This window comes from Bombus impatiens, unplaced genomic scaffold (genome assembly GCF_000188095.3).
Source record: "Bombus impatiens unplaced genomic scaffold, BIMP_2.2 scf_0543, whole genome shotgun sequence".
NCBI lineage: Eukaryota > Metazoa > Arthropoda > Insecta > Hymenoptera > Apidae > Bombus > Bombus impatiens.
The window spans coordinates 1127190-1147082 of NT_176962.1; the positions used below are offsets into that span (position 1 = coordinate 1127190).

General features: G+C 37.6%; 1 protein-coding gene across 1 annotated transcript in view; it reads right to left on the reverse strand.

The window, feature by feature from the left end:
* LOC100741110 (amphoterin-induced protein 1-like) overlaps nucleotides 1–19893 on the reverse strand; it is a 336260-nt gene that overhangs the window by 159392 nt on the left and 156975 nt on the right. Inside the window, exon 5 of the mRNA XM_033321946.1 lies at nucleotides 2731–2770. The gene's annotated coding sequence lies outside the window, so the exon portion shown is untranslated. The remainder of the gene's footprint in view (nucleotides 1–2730; nucleotides 2771–19893) is intronic.

Sequence of the window (19893 nt, forward strand, 5' to 3'; positions counted from 1 at the left end):
TACTTGGAACTGCAACGCCTTCTCCAGTTGGGAGCCGATGAGATTCGAACCGGGATTAGGTAAAGCGATACGGAAACACAGGAATACGTAATGCAATGAAAGTACATTTCGAAAGGCTTCTTTGGAATAGTACTTTATACAAATAGCTATAGTTGGAATAGATATAGCGCGGTCGTAAAATTTGTCAGAAGCCAAGTTTGTACGTTTTAAGGGTGGAAATATATCGTTAGCTCGGAAGAATCATGGTACAGCTGCAAAATCGCAAATCCTCAGTTAGATGCTTTATTGATCAGACGAAGTATTTATCACAATATGGTAACTAGGTAACTGCAGAAACATTTGGTATTATTAAAATATATTTCAATAATATTTACTTTAGTTGGAATAATATGATAATTCTGCAACACTGTAGCCCTAAAGTATTGGCATCTATATTCGATCGTCTAATTTACGAAGTGATTATTGATGATCACAATGGATATTATAACTAAGAAGACTTTGAAGTAGAGTTTGTGTTGAAATAGTATGGTAAAATATAGCGTTTTTGATCTAGTAGGTAGTCCTAATACTGTTTATAACATTAGATATGCGTCACTGTCAATGTATAATGGCAGGTGGAGGCGAATACCACTACGGAAGAATTTCGAACTACGATGCAATAACGAGAATGTACGAGTAATCGCCGAAAGTTAAGTTACAGTAGTACAGACTAAAGTACATACTCCATTATATATTCGGTTTATCTATGAAATTGATTTTAATAAAATGTGGACATTCAAATTCAACTGTCTTTACAGAACATAAATTTCAATTTAATCATAGGTTAATTCGTTTGATGATGATTTACACTGATTCGTAGATTTCTGCTTCATAAAAAAGGTCCATTCATTTCAAGAATCGTTAAACGTCTACTTGTAGTAGCACATCTTATCACTGCGAACATATATCAGTCTTCTTCAATCGATAGATCTTCTTTCATAAGACTAAAATAAATTGCTCACACGAGCTATTCTAAATTATCTTTCACCGAAGGAACTATTTTATGTAATTTAAATTTAATTACTTCCTTCCTAATAAAATATCCAATAAAATTCAATAAAATTTTATTGCAGATTTAATTAAATCTATTAGAGGAATGTTGGAAAATACGATGTCAGGTCATTTTGGTAACGATTTGTGTTCCAACGAGCCCGAAGAAAATATTCTACGGCTAAATCCGGGGGATTCGAAACGACGATGGCTGCATCGTTAGCCCGACGATACAGACAATTCTTTTCTACTGTGATACGAAAGTTCAATAGGATACGGCGCCGACGACCTCGTTTCTCTCAAGCTTCGTCCCGTTATATCAAGGCAACCCGCAAATAATTTTTGTTTCTTTTTCCTTGTTTTTTCTTCCTTTCCCTTCCCTCTATACCTTCCACAGTTCTTATTTTTTTCGCTATCTTTCTTTCTGTATTTACTCGAATTGGATACCGATAGCTTTCGGCACTTTGTCGAATATCCCAGAGTTGCTATCGAAACGAAAAACGCGACTCATCGGCCGACATTTGAATAATTCACGTTCAATCGTATTTCTCGAAAAAACCAACGACCGCCCGCAAGGAAATCACATTTTCGAAAATATAGGAAATATTCGTCGGGCCGATGGGATTCTGCGTGACGCACGATCGCATTTTCCTGCATTAACACGCACGAAACGAAGGATCGCTTATTACGCAATTTCCCAATTTTCGTTCCATCAATTTAATTCTCAATAGCCTCGCTGTCGCTCCGATTATTTTTACACTAATCATAGCTCATAGTATATACACGGTGTCGATTAACTACACATATTTCGATCTTTTTTATTGAACACGTGATACACATAATACAAATATGTTTCCAAATTAATCACCTAACGAAGTGAAAATTTCGCGACACACGATTGTCGTTAATGAGCGATTATTCGTATTCAGCTGTCATCTTCTTACGTTTATAGTGGAGATATACCTATATTTTTTTACAAACTATTCTGCTAGTGAGTACTTGAGTCCACAGAAAGCTTTCAGAGTATGTACTGTACAAATATTATTACAGTTTTTCATTTCGAACGCCTATGTCGGGACCAAGCAAACAGAACATCCTGTTATACGTTGCATAAGAGATGAAGTTTTAATTCGTTTGCAATGATACATGGAACAATATGCGACATACCAATGGACCCTGTTATCGAGACAATAAACTGATAGGCTTCATACGTTGTTCATTACAATTTTCTCTTGGTAAATTGTTTCACCATCAGCCATTTCGTTGGCTGCGAAACTTTCACGGACAGTGATCCTTTTATCGCAATCATAGCTATATTAAGACACGTAATAATAAAAGAGAAACGAGTAAACCATCGTCGGGCTTCTCACATACCGGATAATGATCTCTACGTTCGTATCTAGATCGACGAGAATTGGAGGCAAAGTAACTATTATTAGCAAATGTTTGAAATTCTATCTTGCAGCTTCGTATTAGATAGGGTGTGTAACGTTCATATTAACTTTCGACGCGTTATTCGAGTCTACAGACACAAAGTATTTTGTTTAGTAGAAGTATCTATGGAATTAGTGCGAAGTTCGATGACTCGAGGTTAAAATTGTAAAAATGTAGGAAAGAGTTAAAGCATTATAGCATATCTGCTACTATTCGTAACATCTGCTCTTGATTAGATTTCACGAAAGAAAAGAACAAGAAGCATACCTGCATGTAATCTTCGTGCAAGAAGAATCTACGTAGTCACCTGGAACAGAAGAAAACAAGCGAGATTAAATAATATAGGCAGACATTAAAGATAAGCGATATTATACTCGATCCCATCCATTACAAATTAATCACTGTTTTATTCAACTCTGACAACACAGCCAAACACTTGGCCAACCAATTACCTTCCCTAATCATTGAGTTATTGAGTGAGCTGCTGTCTTATTTAACGTATTAACAAAAAAGCGATAAAGACGAAAAAATAAAATCTACGATAAGAAAAGGCTACAGAAGATTATAACATATGGAAAGATCTCGATGTAATCTCGATGGCTTTTAAGTAGCGTCGTGGACAAGAAGCCTCAAGGTTTGTCATGTAAATCGTAATCCTGGCATCGAGGATTGAAAGGCGGCCCCACCGACGAGCATCCCTCTCTTTCGGTCCTATCTCTTTCTCCTATTATCATCGAAAGCGGATTCGAGCGCATCGGTAACTTCCAGCGAAGAATTTATTATAATCGCATTCAAGAGCGTCTTATGGCAACGACTGCAAAGTAGCTAGCTATTCCACGCGGTGCAGGCCCGAGATGGCCGGGAGGAGCGCGACGGGGAAGCTGATTGAAACTCTGAAACATTTGCTCCGTTGGGTAACTTAGCAGCCAATCGTCGCAGATAAGTCGGTCTCCTCAGTTAACGGTTTCCTTAATTAACCGTGTACTGCCTCGCGGTTCGCGTTCCTCGTGACGAAAACGACGAAGACGACGACGAAGAGAACGACGAAGAGGACGGATATCGAGAACTTTTACCCCACCGAGCTGCGCTCCCCTAACTGCCACTCTATTAATTCACCATTATCGTGAAAGTATAGCAACAAACCGAGGCCTCGACTCGCAGGATGGCCGCGAGTTAATAGCTTCTCTCCGTTCTTCGCTACCGCTTAATTGCCAGCTAGATAACGCTCGAATTCCGCGCGATTCGTTCCCGCCTGAGATAAATACACGCCCAGGTTACGTAATTAAGATCGAGACGATCGGCGCGCTATTTCGACCGACACGATGTATTTTCCATGGCGATGCGGTGCTTCCCGATGAAACCCTTAACTGAGTATAACTTACGATATCGTTCAGGTCTTCCTTATGAACGATTGGATATCACTGGGCTGTTCGACGTACTATCGTACTTTTGGCTTCTTTTTCGCAGTGGTAGGGTAAATTGCTCGTCTGCCGACGAGAAACTTCTTCGTGCACTTGCTATAAACGATCTTCGAGGAGCCAGAGGAGAGAAAGAATCGATTGATTCGAGGATTGCTGGAGATTGGAGTTTACGGATACAAATGAAACGTTCGGTTAAATCGAACGATTTAATTATCGACCGAGGTGCCGGTTCTTTACTGCGATTACTTCCTATAGGGTTGGATGAATTAATAAATGGACTTAATTTGGTTCGACTTTACCAAAGAATTGTAAACTGTTCGTTTTATGTATCAATTAATTTCTATAGTTTGTGCTTCAGCGACTGCGATATTTGTGTTTAAGTGTGCTGTTTTCTGCTGACAAATAAATCCTATTCAGTGTGTGCTCTGTCACAATTTATCATACGTACTCGGGGTTACAACTATACTAACTGTCCAAAATAGAAATTAAATTATCCTATGGATTTAAAAAATGGATATACGAAAGCAATTTGTAACTCTCCAATGTTTGATCAATAAACCACATGACCAATAAATCGTATTTACATTTCTCTCGATATTTTGAACTTTCTTGTCTATCTCATCTCGCAAGATCAATGCTTCGTCAAACGAAACTACTGTACAGTTTGTACCCATTCACGCGCAGGAATCACATTTCAGCTGCCTTCAATGGATACGTTCCTAAAGCATACGTTTCATGTTCAAACGGCTTCGTAATTCGAGCTCCTAATGTTGTGTTTCATTTCAATTACAGGTTAATTTTACTATAATCTCGTATAGCACAAATCGAGTCGAATGTAATACGCGAGTAGAAAAGATTCTATTTAGTTCATTACAGAAATTATCGACAGGATCTATGTGGTTATAAATACTACGTGAATTATACGATAATTTATTATAATTACAGCTGGTTTATTTCCTTCATTGTGATAATAATGCTGTTACGGTTACTGGACAACTAATAGCCCAGTGTAGTTCCTAGATAGCTAACCATTTTAACTCTAACCGTTGTTAAAGCAGCTTAACTTTGATAATCAAATGAGACGTGTACCTTTTGCGTTGCAGCTGTAGTTAATGCTATGTAATTGGAGTTAAACACATGTGGGCGCTAATTTTTCAAAACTGTTCTTTTCTATTATGAATTGCGCACGCATAGACCGTTAATTGTACAAACTCAAAAGTATTACCGTTATTGGCAGACTTTTACCATAAACGTTTGCTGAAATTTTCTATTTTCGTTATTCATTCATTAATTTTTTAAATTTCTCATTTTTCCGTTTCAATTTTCACGGAAATGAGAATATCATGAAGAGAACGCTTTAGTATTCCTAATTTCTCCATAAATTTGTAAAAATTCATACTATGCATGTTATACGCATGCAGTGTATATTGATTGTACATAATATTTGAAATTTTAATAACTGTTCATTCGTGTTAAAAATCTGTAGTAACAGTCCCTGTTTAATTCCTAAAAAGGACTATTTCTAACATATGAATTATTGTTCGAACTATAACTGGATACACGTATGGTATTTCATTAACCCTGCGGAGGTTGCGATCGTGAAAATTGCTTCAGAAGTCGCATTAAATCGTATCCAGCTTAAAATTTATGTTACGATGCTTATTTTTGTGAAAAATCTATATAAGTATACGAAAAGTCCAATTGTAATAAAATTAATACAATATACATTGAGTTTAAGTATAAAGTACAAACTTAAAAATATTTAGGATTAGACTTCATATGTATTTGTCAAATCAGCCGCAATTTCCGGATGGTTAAATCAGGTTCTAGTGTAAACGATACCATTTCCCAACGAACCATTTCCCATTTCGTCATTTTATACGAGCGCACTTTACTTGTGGATAGAAAAATAGTGTTAGATACATACGGTGGAACTATTTCAATTCCAACATCCTGTATACAAAAAAGAAATATCCAAAAGAATTACAAACTAACGAATATTCAAAGCAGACAATTAAATGTTTTATTATCATTCGATACTAAATGAAAAATATAAAATTATTGTTTGCATTGTGATGGTATTATTATAAGACAATATTAACAGAAAATTTGCATGTGGAAATTTCACCCGTGAGAGCCTTTAACGAAAATGCGTTGAGAATGCATATTATGCTAAAGTGCATTATGAAAAAATATCGATGACACGCAAGCGGATTTAACAATTACGTGGCATGATCAAATATACGTAACAGAATTAACTGAAGTAACGAAGCGAGCCGGTTCTAGAGGCGTTCCTCGATCGCAAGTCGACACTTCCGGCCATCTAGAAGGGGTTGCGCGAGCAAGAACGGGGCCACGAAGGTCGACGTTGATCCATTCGCGTTCCTCCTGCGTGGAGAAAGTCATTAACTGATTAAACGAACATATATACCGCTGGTTTTTATAATGCGATATCGGTCAGCTGAATATTCAAAGCCGGTGTCACGCCTCTTCCGTGATTTGATTAATTGTCCCGACCTACTACGGTCAGAATTCTTTCCTTTGCGAGGAGCTGCGTATCCATGCTGCAAGAATATTTGTCGACTATGTGTTTTTGGAAAACAGTACAATGCAAAGAAAGATGCAAATGTAGACAGAAAGATTTAAGGGCGAAACGGACTAAGCTATGTTAATGTAACAAAAATTGGTTTAACACCGAGGAAATATACGCGTCGAGTGATGCAAGGGCGAGTTGTAAGTTTCTAAAAATAAGCGGTGATAAATTATAATTTCATTGTTAACTACGATGGAACTATCATAGTGGAGATATTGTGAAACGATATGATAGGATTACGAAATTTCAGAGAAAGAGGAGAATTATTCATCAAAATCTTGGCTCCAACTGTAAGCTCCGAAACTTAAAGGATTCTACACCATAGTAATACTGTATTACGTGACATATACCTGTTGAAGAATATGATTTATTGACACGAATACGATTCATCTCATGCTCTCTAGATTATTCTATAAACCTGTCAACTCCATTCTACAGCCTTTAGCAATTCTACGTTTATTAATTTACTTCCTCTGCCCTCAGCATGGATATAAAATAAATAACGAATCCACTTCGAGAATCTGAAAATCGATCGGACAACGCTCACAATCAATCTTATATTCGTATTCGCAGCTTCAATCAGAGCGTCGCAATCAAAAGGCAAAGGACAGAGCTCGAATAAGAAGAACGAACGTCTGGAATAAAACACGATTGAACATTTCGATTGAGCCAATGGGAAGCGGAGAAAGCGGTGTGGTGAAGTGGTGTTTCAAAAGGCCAAGATGTTCGGAAGGATAAGTGGGAAAGGGCACGAGAAGTACGGTAATAAAGGAAAAATTGGTGTTCGTAAGGACATAGAAAAGTCAGTAGTCGCTTAATTTAGAGGTTTGCTTATTAAAAGCTAAATGGGGTGCGGCATTCGAATGCTACAGGGAAATCGCATGGTCACGAAGCTTGGTTTCTCAAAGACGCCGGGATTAAAGCACGAGAAGTTCGGTTGGGACGATAACAATCGACGATTTGGATCCATAATCCGCATGCCTCGTGCTCGTCCAAACAGTTTAACTTGAGCAAAACTTTGGCCTCAAAACCCGTGTGATAAACGATCGAAGTTCCTCCTTTCATCGGCTGGCGTCGGTGGTCGTTCAACGAATGCTCTGGATTCTGGCACGTCATTGACGCCTCACCTCTCTTGCGCGTCGTTGTCGCGCTCCTTTCTATCTTCTGGCTCTTTGGTAAATTATTACGTCCCACACGAGCCCATCGATCCATCAACCGCTCCTCCATTTCCGAACCATACATCTCGAACGCTATTTGTATCTTCCCGCCGAGTAGTTTTTTTATTTTCGCCTACGTTTTCGCATAAATTCTCTCAATCTGTTCTGTTCGGCATGACCTTGGAAAGATTTATACTAACGGCATTGTATTACAATGGTCGGATTAGGATAATGTGATACGTTCAGACGTCTCAGGTAAGTTATGAATGAAGGACATAATCCTAGTAAATAGACTAATTAATTAAATTTTAGTCATTGATAGGTTCAAATAAATGACGTTAATATAAAATTAATATTAGTTTGATGTTGTCGAACGAAGAAGCTCCTTACAAGGCTTTATAACGCCCTTATGTACAATATTTTGATAAGTTTGAACGGCACTTTAGAATCGGCCACTTAAGTTGGAAGATACTTACCGTATAAAGAATATAGAAGGACCATATACTTTTGTAATTCGTAAACTCAAAATATTTTCAGAACAAACATAAACATAAATAACACAGTCGTGACCTTTGATTAAAACACCGCGAACATTAGGACTATAATTCTCACATCCGAATAGAAATCTCAGTACCGAAGAATCCAATTCATCAACGGAAATAAAACTTCCCGAAAGCGGCGAGAACATTCTCGAAAGTCCAAATCTACGCCACTTTGTCAAGGCGTTATCTAGCGAAGTTAGCAAACGGGCACTTCTACAGGGTGAAGTTAAATAAATTAAAGGTCTTCGAGGGGTTGAAATGTTCTCTTCGTATAGCTCTCTAATTCCTACCACCTCTTCCCACCGGAATTCTTGAAAATTCCGGCGCGCGCTTGGCCCGCGTGTTGGTTGTGTTTAAGGCAAGGCGCTTTAAGCCTCGCAGTCGAGAAGTTAATCGATACTTCAAGAAAGATTCGAGGGGTTTGAAAAGCGGACTTAACTTTCGCTCGGCTGGTAATAAAGCGGCTTACTCACGTCTTGCCGAGCACATCCGTCGGCTCAATCGCACCGCGAAATTGGCAAACTTGCCTGGCCCCGTCTTCTCCTGTATTTCTCCTATTTGTCGTCCCTCGATCGACGTCACTGAGCACGATAATTTGCGAAAATACTCGCGACGAATCGTTGCTTGTGTACTAGTCGCGCGAATATATGTATAGATATGAAAGTTCTGACGAACGACGTTATATAATAGTTTCTTTCACAACGTTCGCTATGTGGTTATATGGATATTTATAAACTGGCTACGAATTTATCGCGTGCAGTACATGCCACGTGATTACCGAGAATTCGATGACGATGCTGACTATCGATGACGAAGTAAATACGGAGAAAGTTCTGTTTGCGTTATCTGTTTATCTTGTTGAAGTTATTTCTAGCTATAATTCAAACCATTTTCGATTGGAAGAAGTGTTTTTTTTTATGGAATCTAGTTTAGAACTTCTGTGCATTTAGTTTAGAATTTTAATTGTCGAATAATAATTATTTTCCAAATTCTCCTGTAAAATGGAGCGTAGTTTGAAATATCTGCCTAGTTGCCGTGACTAACCAATCAAGGCAACTCACTTTTATGTATTCGGAAGCAGTTTAAGTTCTTACACAATTTCGGCAGAAATATAGCGTGTTCACCCGGAAACATCGGAGCCGTGTTCAGTAGAAAAAGCTAAAATATCGTTCTTAATATCAAATCATCGCAAAAGCAATAAACATTCAGAGGAGCTTGGTCTAGAAAACTAGACCGGATATTTCAATCCTATTTATACCAAGTAAAAGCAAATGAAATTTAAGCACTGTAATAACCAAACATCCCATAGTATTCTCTCACCTTCTAAAAATACCGTTCTCTTACAAACGATGGAACCATTTATCCCTAAAGTTGATCAACATGTCTAGGCCAATGAAAACATCGTCAATGAATAACAACGCCAACGCGTTTTAAGAAAAAGCTGACCATTTTTATCACCGAACTCGTATAAAGTATATAAAGCGCGATGATTTGCTAGCAGCAGTCATGGTATAGTGAGCTATGCGAGGTCGACTGGATAAATATATAGATATCTGCATGAAGCATCCGGTCGACGGGTTCCACCCCATCTGAAAGTTTTATATGTACGTGGCGAGTAGGCGGACTGCCTATAGTATAGCCGGGACGGCCTCTGGTCGGAGAGAAGAACTTCGCTAAAATATCCGTCCACGCAAAGTGCAGAGACGTAAATTGCATTGAGCACTGCATCGGCGAAGATAGGAGAAAGACGAGGCGGTGGAGCCTCGAGCACCGGATCGATTGCCCTCTATAGCGCGCGCTGCGTGCGAACGAAACTCAAACCCTGAAGAACCGGCGTGGAGGCGGCTCCATCCATGTCTGGAAACCAGTTTCCAAGAGCTTGACCGAAAATTTCACTCGTTCTCGGTCCTACGAGTAAAACGTTTCCAGACATTTGAGAACGAGTGGGGAATAGAAATTTTAAAGGATGTTCAAGTAATTGAAGTTGATACATGATATTGACGTAAAATTCTCCAACAGAATCAATATTTCCTTAGACAATCAGTAATTCCTAGATTCCACGAATCCTAGATTTCTCCTCCAAGGAATGATATAATTAAAACAGCGTCATGCGTTTCTTTCTATTTACTGCTGCGAGTAGGCGGTCTAATATTAAGATTTTTGTCCAATACTATATAAAGAAATTTACAACCTTTAACGAAAAATTGACATTTTTCTGACACAGCCTAATATAATATCACAATAAGGTAACATTTCAACTTGAATACTATAAATCATTGTTCTTCCGAGTAAGGAAAATGTCGTGACATTTTAACGAATGGAGTTAATATTGTCGGTTTGTAGGCGCAGCGTGCACATATGGTAGGCCGAGTCATGAAATTGAACCAGGGTGATTTTCAATGAACGTTTCAACGGAGCCTCCCTTATTTATTGGCGGGTTCAATCACAGACCGTAGAAAAAGCGATAACGCGCGCGAATCTGGATTCGCAAATATTCCGCGCTCGTCTGGCTCGATCAACATTAAAACCCCTTTGACATGCTCCTCTGACGAGAGTAAATTTCAATTCTACGGCTCAAAGTCGATTTCCTACGTTCGTTTATTTTCTAGCGTCAGGCATAGGTAAATAGAAGCTACCGTGTATGTATAAATGTAGCGCTTGCGTAGTAATTCGTAAACCGATTTATAAAACTACGAATTCTTCGAATTTTGCTTCTGATAAATTGTCGTGAGATCAAAAGTTATAAAAATTAATTTTTAGATACATCGCGACCCAGCAAGTAACTTTTAAGACCGTGTCGTCTGCAAAGTTAATTTTTTCCAAACAAAGGGTCAGATCATAAAGATCACAGACGTGTAATTTAAAATTACATGCCGATTTAGATCCATGTCGTATTCAGCAAGCATGTTAAACGATTAATAGAAAAGGAAAGAAGCACTCTCAGAATTCAAAGCAATTCTAATATCATTTAACACGACCACTGATGAATTCTTTCCCGATCTTAAACCGGTAGTATCGTTAGTTCGTTCGACATGAATGTCGGGTTAAAAACGCCGTGCTGAAGGAATTTCAGGCATCCTAAATGTTTCCGAGACTAGCAAAATAGGCGAAATTCTATTTCGGAAGAGAGTGTACGGTGTCGCATCGTGTTGCATGCCTGAACTGCAAGCTCCTGAGCGAATTCGTGAATTAGAAATAACACAGGCACGCCTAAGCAAGCCTATGACAGCAGCGCGAGGATATTTTAGCCTGCCTTCTCGCCTGTATGCGACCCGTCACACCTCAAAACTCCGGAAATTCAAGCGAACAACATTGTGGACTTCGAAATCTCCAACTGTACCAACCGGTGAAATTCAAATATTTTAACTGAAAATACACGGCTTTAAAATTTTTGAGACGATTACGGATTCTATTTCTTTCTATTCATTTTTATCACTATACTGTTATAGATAAAGGATATACTTAATAACTTCTATTATTTTAGTTATTTCTCAAAGTTATAACAATTAATAGGCTATTTATGCATTTACGAGAAATTTCGAAATGTTAAAATACACAGAATAGACATAATTTGCAATAATATACGAAATATCGAAAGTAAACTAATGATTATAACATATATTTGGCAAAGCGAATCTCTAGTTATGTTTATGAAAATATAGGATTTTATAAATATTCGCAGTCTACTAATTAAACGGTCCACACAATACGGAGATAAAACATTGCTTATTATTCGAAGCAGTAAATAGGATTTCATCGACTGAAAATTCTTTGTACAGTTCACTGTACACGAACAAAATTATGATATAATATTGGTACTCAAATATTGCTTTTATTAACTATATTCTAAGTCCAATATATGATACGTTTACCTTCAGAAGTTAACTAATTCGATTCATATGAATATACATGTGTGAATATGCCTTTGGAGAGTAAACGAGGGCATACATTTCGCGAAAAAGTCAATTTAGAACACGGCTACATGACAGAAAGTCTCAGAAAATTGCAATTTACGGTTATGTGTAATGCAGCTCAAAAAAGAAAGGAAAAAAAAGAAAAGGAGGGAACTTCGAGTAGCAGTTGCTTTTGCGTAGTTACTCCGTAGTTAACTTATACCTGATTCGTTAGCATATATATTTGCTCGTGTACTTTAATATTTTCTAGTGGTTTCCATTCGCTACAATCCATACAAGTCCTCTAACATGTGTACATATAATATACTCTGCTATTGGTGTATGGATGAAATGTAACTTATGCATCTTCCGCACTTTTTCCTAAAAAAAAAAAGAAAAAAACGCGAAACGGAATAGACTTCACAGATCATCAATAAAATTAAAAAGTTTGAATATATTATAACAAACCATCTCTCTTTTTTAACTTTAAGGTATTCATGTAATACCTCTTTCAGTAATCAAAAGCTCATATTATTGTGGACACGTCATAAAACAGTTTTACCCTCGATAAGGAAGAAATAGATCGTAATACAATTTTAAGACATATTCAAATTTCATGCGGTATATTTTTTTATAATTCAAAGAAAATTCAATAAAAAATTCGAGAATTATAATCGCATTAAGGGAGAAGTTGATCATAATAAAATTCCGACAAAGAGCCTAACTTGAAACACTTCATAATTCAAACAGAATTTCATGAAAAGTTTCATTCAATATTTTACAAATATTTCTTTCTAAATCCACGATGAATATCTCGATGAATTAACGCTGTATTACATCGATTCCTCTAACCAACAACTTCGTTGAGTGAAGGGATGCTAAGGAAGAAGCAATCTCATAAAAGCCTGGAAATCGTCTGTATAAGCGTTGGTCGGATTGTTGGGGCGATTTTTCTCGAGGTCCACGCAGTGAATCTTAAATTTATCAAGCTCAACGCCGCATGTTCGAGTCACTTATCCAAGAGCGACGCTCGACGTTGAAACCGTGCGGATAAGCATTCGAAGAAGCGACAAGAACGAACGAAGAGGAAAGAAACAGCGACTGCGGGGCTAAGGTGGCGTAACACGGAAGTGGCTCAAAACGGAAAATAACTCGTGTGAAAACCTGACACATATTTTGCGCGGTAAATGTTTAATGTGCGCCCCGAGACGACACAAACAGTCGTCCGGGGGACGGGCTGAACAACGTTATTTCATAAGGGTCTGACGTATTTCGGCCGGAGGTTCGCGCGTAATAAGTCCGCGGCGTCTGAATAACACGAAACGCTGTTAAACGATTCGTGACTTAACACTCTGCAACGCCACCACATTTAACAGTTAACCACAGCAACATGGAAGTCTTTAGACACATAAATTTTTATGTCTTTAATTTGAAATAAAGGTAGATATATTTTAATTTAGGTATAAATATATTTAACTTCATACAGTTTGGTGTAATATATATAGTTTATATTATAAGTGTATTAAAATATTCTATATATATATTAGATTATTCGATATAACGGTTTTCCTAAGAGTTGAATTTAAAATATTGCAACTTGTTACCACAGAAGTTTTTTTAGAATTGAAATAGAAAAGTTAATAGAAAAATATGTAATTTTGGGAGAATTAAAGAATATTTCTTTATTTTTTAATTAATTTGTATTTTAATATTATATCGTCACTATCATAAAAGTTTTTTGTTCAGAACTCCTTATATATTTCTGTTCTGTAAAAACAATACATATTTACACAAGTACAACGTCATCAATTTAATGATCTATTGATGATCATGACAAGGTTTCCGGCGCTACATGTAGGATTGATGCTAGTAATTAGCCTACACCATACGTAGTACATTAGCATTACGTAAAGCCCGTAATTGGTATTGTACATAATCTGTATACACGGTGTTCACGTTATCACCATACAACGTTCTTCTCGTAATTAGTTTGCGTGGAGAGTTGGTAAATGATCGAGGAGGGAAAAAACACATTATACAAACACATCTACGCGTTGTAATCGACGGATTACAACAGATCATATCTCTATCTCTATTTATTCTCTATCACTCTGATAGATAAATATATCCATTTGTGAAAGTCAAGTATTAGTGTAAATCAATTATAAAAATTATATCGCACATTCTGAAATGTGAAAAGAACGTTAAAGATAATTTCATAAAAGTTTCATTATCAAACTTCCTCGTTCTAACAAGCGCATTAGAAATCCCTAACAGAAACGACATCGCGAATGCTGTATACATAACAAGGTATCGACGAAAGGATAAAACCCGGGCAAAACCCTTAATCACCTGCACGTTAAATAACTCGACGCGTGGAATTAAAAGTACTTTGATAAAATACTCGTTTTACGAGAGTTGTTTTCGCGGACCAGCGGAAATTTACGTTGGAACTTTCCCCTATCCTTATTGCATATCTAGGCAATTTAACGCGTTGAATCGTTTTAATTTAAATTATGCCTGTCTAGCGTTCTCTTGGCGACTACTTTCGTCAGAAGACTATTTTCATCCGATTCCTTTGAAGCGCACGCTCCTGAAACTTCGCAAATTTGAGAACATGAATGGAACGAGGTCGTAGCAGCCATCATTGGATTTTTTAAAATAATGCTCGATAATAAATTACAACCAGATCGATAAAATTATTTTCTGCAATATGTTATATAAATTCTAAAACAAAGAAACATTCGATACGTTATTTAGCCGTAATTAAATGCTATTTTCGAAAAGTTTTCAAGTAAATTTGGCACGAAATACGAGAATTTTTTTAACGTGTCATTTACTCGGTGTATCAATTTGATATCAACAACGGACGCTTGGGAATGTTTTTCTGGTGGAAAATTATCGCGATAAATACAACGTTTGATACAAATAAAACAATTTCGTATTTGCTGAAAAGTTAATAACTCACGTTTCGCCATTGAAAAACTCGGGGGCATTTATTCCATGACGCGTGCCGCGATCGGTATCCATGAATACGATGTAAACAAAAGAATAGGCAATTCTTTGACCGGTTACGGGTATGTATATCGAATATATATCGTAGATATGTACGTATATATCGTTCCACGGTTATTTTTTTATTTGCCATCCTCTGCCAAGTACCCTCGACGATGAAAAATTCAATCGATTCACGGTGAACCGATCTTTTTTCACTTGCTTTCTTTAGTGGAAAGCTTCAAGGATGCTTGTCGAAATAGGTTCTTTGATACTCGAACAGGAATGACGCCAATGAAAAATAGAAAAATTCGTTATAAATTTCGTGGTTAAATCGTGGCCTCAATACACTTCAATCGTTCAAGTGCGAATACTTTTCGATATCTGGGCCGGTGAAATGCGAATTTGTTGAAATTACTTTTTTCGAGTTTTTGTTTCTTTAATACACAATATTTTCGCGGTATAGTTTAAACTATCTCGTGATTTTCGAAAGGGAACATAAATATAATCAAGCAAATATCTTCTAGTCTCTATAGCTCTATGGCTATCATTGGTACATTGCTATCGTACGTCGAGAGTGTACGTTGTATCGTTGAATCGTGTTAAAATTAACGTCCATTAGGATTGTGGTGTTAAATCGTATTATAAACCAAATCGCCTTAATAACTCTGGATCTTCCTTAATTCCTGCAATTCTGCGTTATTCAAACACAGAGAAAGATCCGTGTAACACAACGTTGTACCCATTTCGCCAATTTGCGGACACAGGAACACAAATCGAGAAAAATCACTTCGTTAAACCTTACAAATGAAATCTACCTTTGTCTCGAGTAGTCTTCTTTGATCGCGACACAATCTCCGTATCGAAAAATCAATGGTACAAGCTCAAAGAGAAGAGAAACGACAAACGAACGTCGACAGACGCGTGGAATCGGCCGTGAGACGCCTTTACGGAGACTTCGTAAACAGACATATTAGCCGTGAAGTTAATCATTCCTCTAGACCGTTTCATTAGACCTGTTCGTTTCCTTTGCTAATTATGCAGTCTAGGCTTTTTGTCGGAACACAGGAATGAAAGGTTGAAGAACACGATTAGTTGTCCGTTGAGGACAACCTTGCTGGAACTTTTCGATTAAAAATTCTGCCTGAGTCGATCCTTACCGTCTCCGAGTTCCGGTTAAAGAGTCACTCGGTTCTTTTTAAATGTTCTACCAACGGGCTATATTTCACTTTAATACCTGAAATAAAGGTAGGTTCTCGATGAGTGGCTCCTTCCTTCTTGCTGTTTAATTGGATCTATTTCCTTCTTTTCCCGTTTCTTCCTTTTTTGTATGAACCGTTCTTTTATCTTCCTTTTATCGAAGATTGTTAAAGTGCACAGTAAGATTTCAGTTATAAGGGACAGAAATTTTATAATATTTCGAACGAGAGTATAAGAACGACAAACTCATTTGAGCTCAAATAACTTTATCATACTTTCAAATGACTACAAGTTACTTAATTTCGTCTTGCGATTTTTCAATCTCTTTTTAATAGAATAGTCATCTTTGGAATTTCAATTAATCGTAATGATACGTTAGTCAATATGATCATTATTCGATTGTGAACCCAAATAAGGAAATTAAATCATCAGGAAAAATTCAAGTCTATCTCAATTAAATACAACAAACAATTCCCGGAACCCAAATTGTCGCCCGTTTAGAAACCTCGGGAAGAACATCATTCATCCGTAAGTACACCAACCAAATCGATTTCCGATTCGCCTTTTCAGCCTGGCCATTCTCACGTGGAATACTATCCGCGATCCTAAGAGAAACTTCGCCGCCTTGGTTCGGTTTCTCGCATTCCTTAGCCTGGCACTGTCAGAACACCGATCCATGATCGATCGTCTTTGTTCCCACGCTGAGTGTATGGAATAGTGCCGCTAAGTAGACATATTAAGCGGAACGATGCTTAGCTGTCAGCTCTTGTTCCGCCTCGACGACTGGTAGCTTCCGCTCTACTAATTGTACGCCGGACAAGCTGTGTTGTTCTATCGCGACCCGGTAACGGAGCTGCAGCCGAAAGGATCAAGACACCTGGTGAGATTCTCTCCGTTTCTATGTCTGTGTTCTGTGATTGCAGACCTATGGGAGACCTCGCTCGTTCGGGACTGTGAGAACTATCTCTGACCGTCGCATCGACCTACACACACAGCACGTAACCACAGCAGGCGATGCAATTAACGTAAACGCGGCAGCTGGTATTAAATACAATAAATATCGATACCGGTCTGGCCACGGGCTACGCCGCACCGTGGAAACTCCTGATTCCTACAACGCCATGTAACAGCACGGCGAAGAATCGAATCCGGTCCACACTTCGATGCCAACCGATTAAGGAAAGTAATTGAGGATCGAAGATCTCGTGTGCGGTTTAATTAGCTACGGGAAAATCGTATTGGACAATCGAAAAATTATTTTCCTTGAGAACGGTTGAAAATAGAGTTCGAGGTATCGGTATTGAATCGAAGAACATTTCGGGGGAAACTTTTAATTACCTTTAGGAGGAATTTGGTTTGGTTAATAACTAGACTTCTTCTTTTATTACAGTAATTTTAATTTCCGTCGAAATTACTTGTGTTACGTTATACGATAATGCTCCAGTGTATTTTACAGTTAAATAATTACATGTTGACTGGGATATGCAAATAAACATGCTCTGTCAGAGAAAACGATATAATATCAAGCGATTTAACATTTTGAAAACCGGAGACGCGAATTTGCCTCTTACATATTTCTTGCGGTATCCTATAAAAATGTTAACTACTGTTAAATAAAACAATCAAAAACCAATGGATTCTATAAACAAAATGTTATGAATGTGTTTTTACATTACATACTTAAACAACATGAAATCATTGTCGATATACGAGATATAACATTGGCTGCTTTGAATCTTTTCAATTACTCCGAAAATACGCGGGAATTCACGGTATATGCTTAACAAAGAATACAGCCCTCAAAGTGTTAAATAGAATAAGTAATAAGTAGAATACGTCAAACCGTGTTGAATCAGGCACATTCTACATCTCATATTGGCAGGCATATAAGAAAATATGTTCAATACTTATTATTCTTAAAATTCATTTTATCTAATGATTTTTAGATACATTTTTTCATTAATTGGCCTGTTTGTTTATTATGTTTAATAATGTTTAATAATGTTTATTATGTTTAAAGGGAGCAATGGATAGTATAAAGAACATGGAGTAAGCATTATTTTTAAAATTTATGTGCATTTGGAAAAGAATAATTATCTGTATATGGTAATTATTTGCTTGTATCGCTTTCGGAGCTTATTTTTGGATATTTATTCGACGCTTGTCTATATTGTTTTAATTCAAATGGGTGTTCGCGACGCAACAAATTCTAGCAGAGTTTTATTGTCGAACACTTTGTTTATTTGGAGACTTTTATATCAACAAATTGGTATAAAAATACGTATAAATTGCGAACCATAGCACTCAACTTGATAAATCTCTTTAACGTTCTCTTCATATATAGATGAAAACAAATTGCGGAATATTCTTTAAAATATAGTCACCATTCGAAAGAATAAATACGCAGAGTAAAAAGGTATGGTAAAATTATATAACAGAGAGAGAAATCAGTGGACTTACACTATCATAATTCTCAGCCTTCCATATCCGTTATAAATTGCCGTGTGAAAATCAAACTTCCGTTTCTCTACACAATCTAATTCATTCCGGCTAATTATATCGTGAAGAGACGCGCGCGTCTCGTTTCTGAGTTTCATTAAATAATCATGGGATCGTATCGGCCGTTCGATGACGAAAAAGAGGGAGAAATAGCGCGCTTAAAATCAATAGCTTGAAGCCGGAGCGGAGTTCGTGAGTTGCGCAAAGTAAATGTTTCCTTTTAAACAGCCCTCTAAAAGCAGCGTAATTATCTTGTCGAATAATAGATTCGTTTCTCATAAATGTAGCGAGACGTTGCTCAATTTATCGGTGGTCGATCATCCACTCTAAGAGATGTGCGCGCACGCGTGTATATTCTCCTCGACTTTTCTACTCGCCTCTTCTTCCGCTTTAATTAAGTATTTCAAAGGAAGGAAAGGAGATGACGAGAGTCAAGAATTGGTTCGGGAACTCGTCGGGAAAGTGAATTCAGAATCAGCGTGGTGGGTGGGAGTCGGACAAGTGTGCGAGTTCGGCCTGTTGTAGCTCCAATCTGCTTCGTGCTGATCGAAGGTTAGAGTAGATAGGAAGATTGGCTGATCAGATTTTCCTTTTTTTCGGCACACATGCATCCAACGGATATTTGAGAATTTTTTCTGGGCGTGCAATTTTGAACTTCACCGGCCAAAGTAAGGTCTATTCTATATAGAGTGTAGAGTAGAAAGATGGCGAGCGAGGATGAGAAAGAAAAGAGCAGTCAGAGGAGAAATATGGACACATCCGCTGGTTCCGCGAGGCAAACCATTATTACGCGTCTGGGTAAGGTATAGCGTATAACCGAGTGTGGCCGTGCCTCGATAAACGATTTTAATATTCGGAAAGACACGAATAATAAAACACCGCGTCCGCTAAGCTTTCTACGCGAGTAGATCTCTCCAGGAATCATTCGCGACGACGCATTTCCCCGAGTACGATGCACATCATGGATCTTCTTTTTTTCCTTTTCCCTCTATTTTTTTTTTTTTTTTTTTTTTTTTTTTTTTTAACACCACCCGAACGGAGATGTGTTCTATCTTTCGTCGATTTTTCATGCTTTCAGTCGTCGCGTGGTCGCCATCCGTTCGGAGGGGATCGCCGGCTTCGAAACCTCGA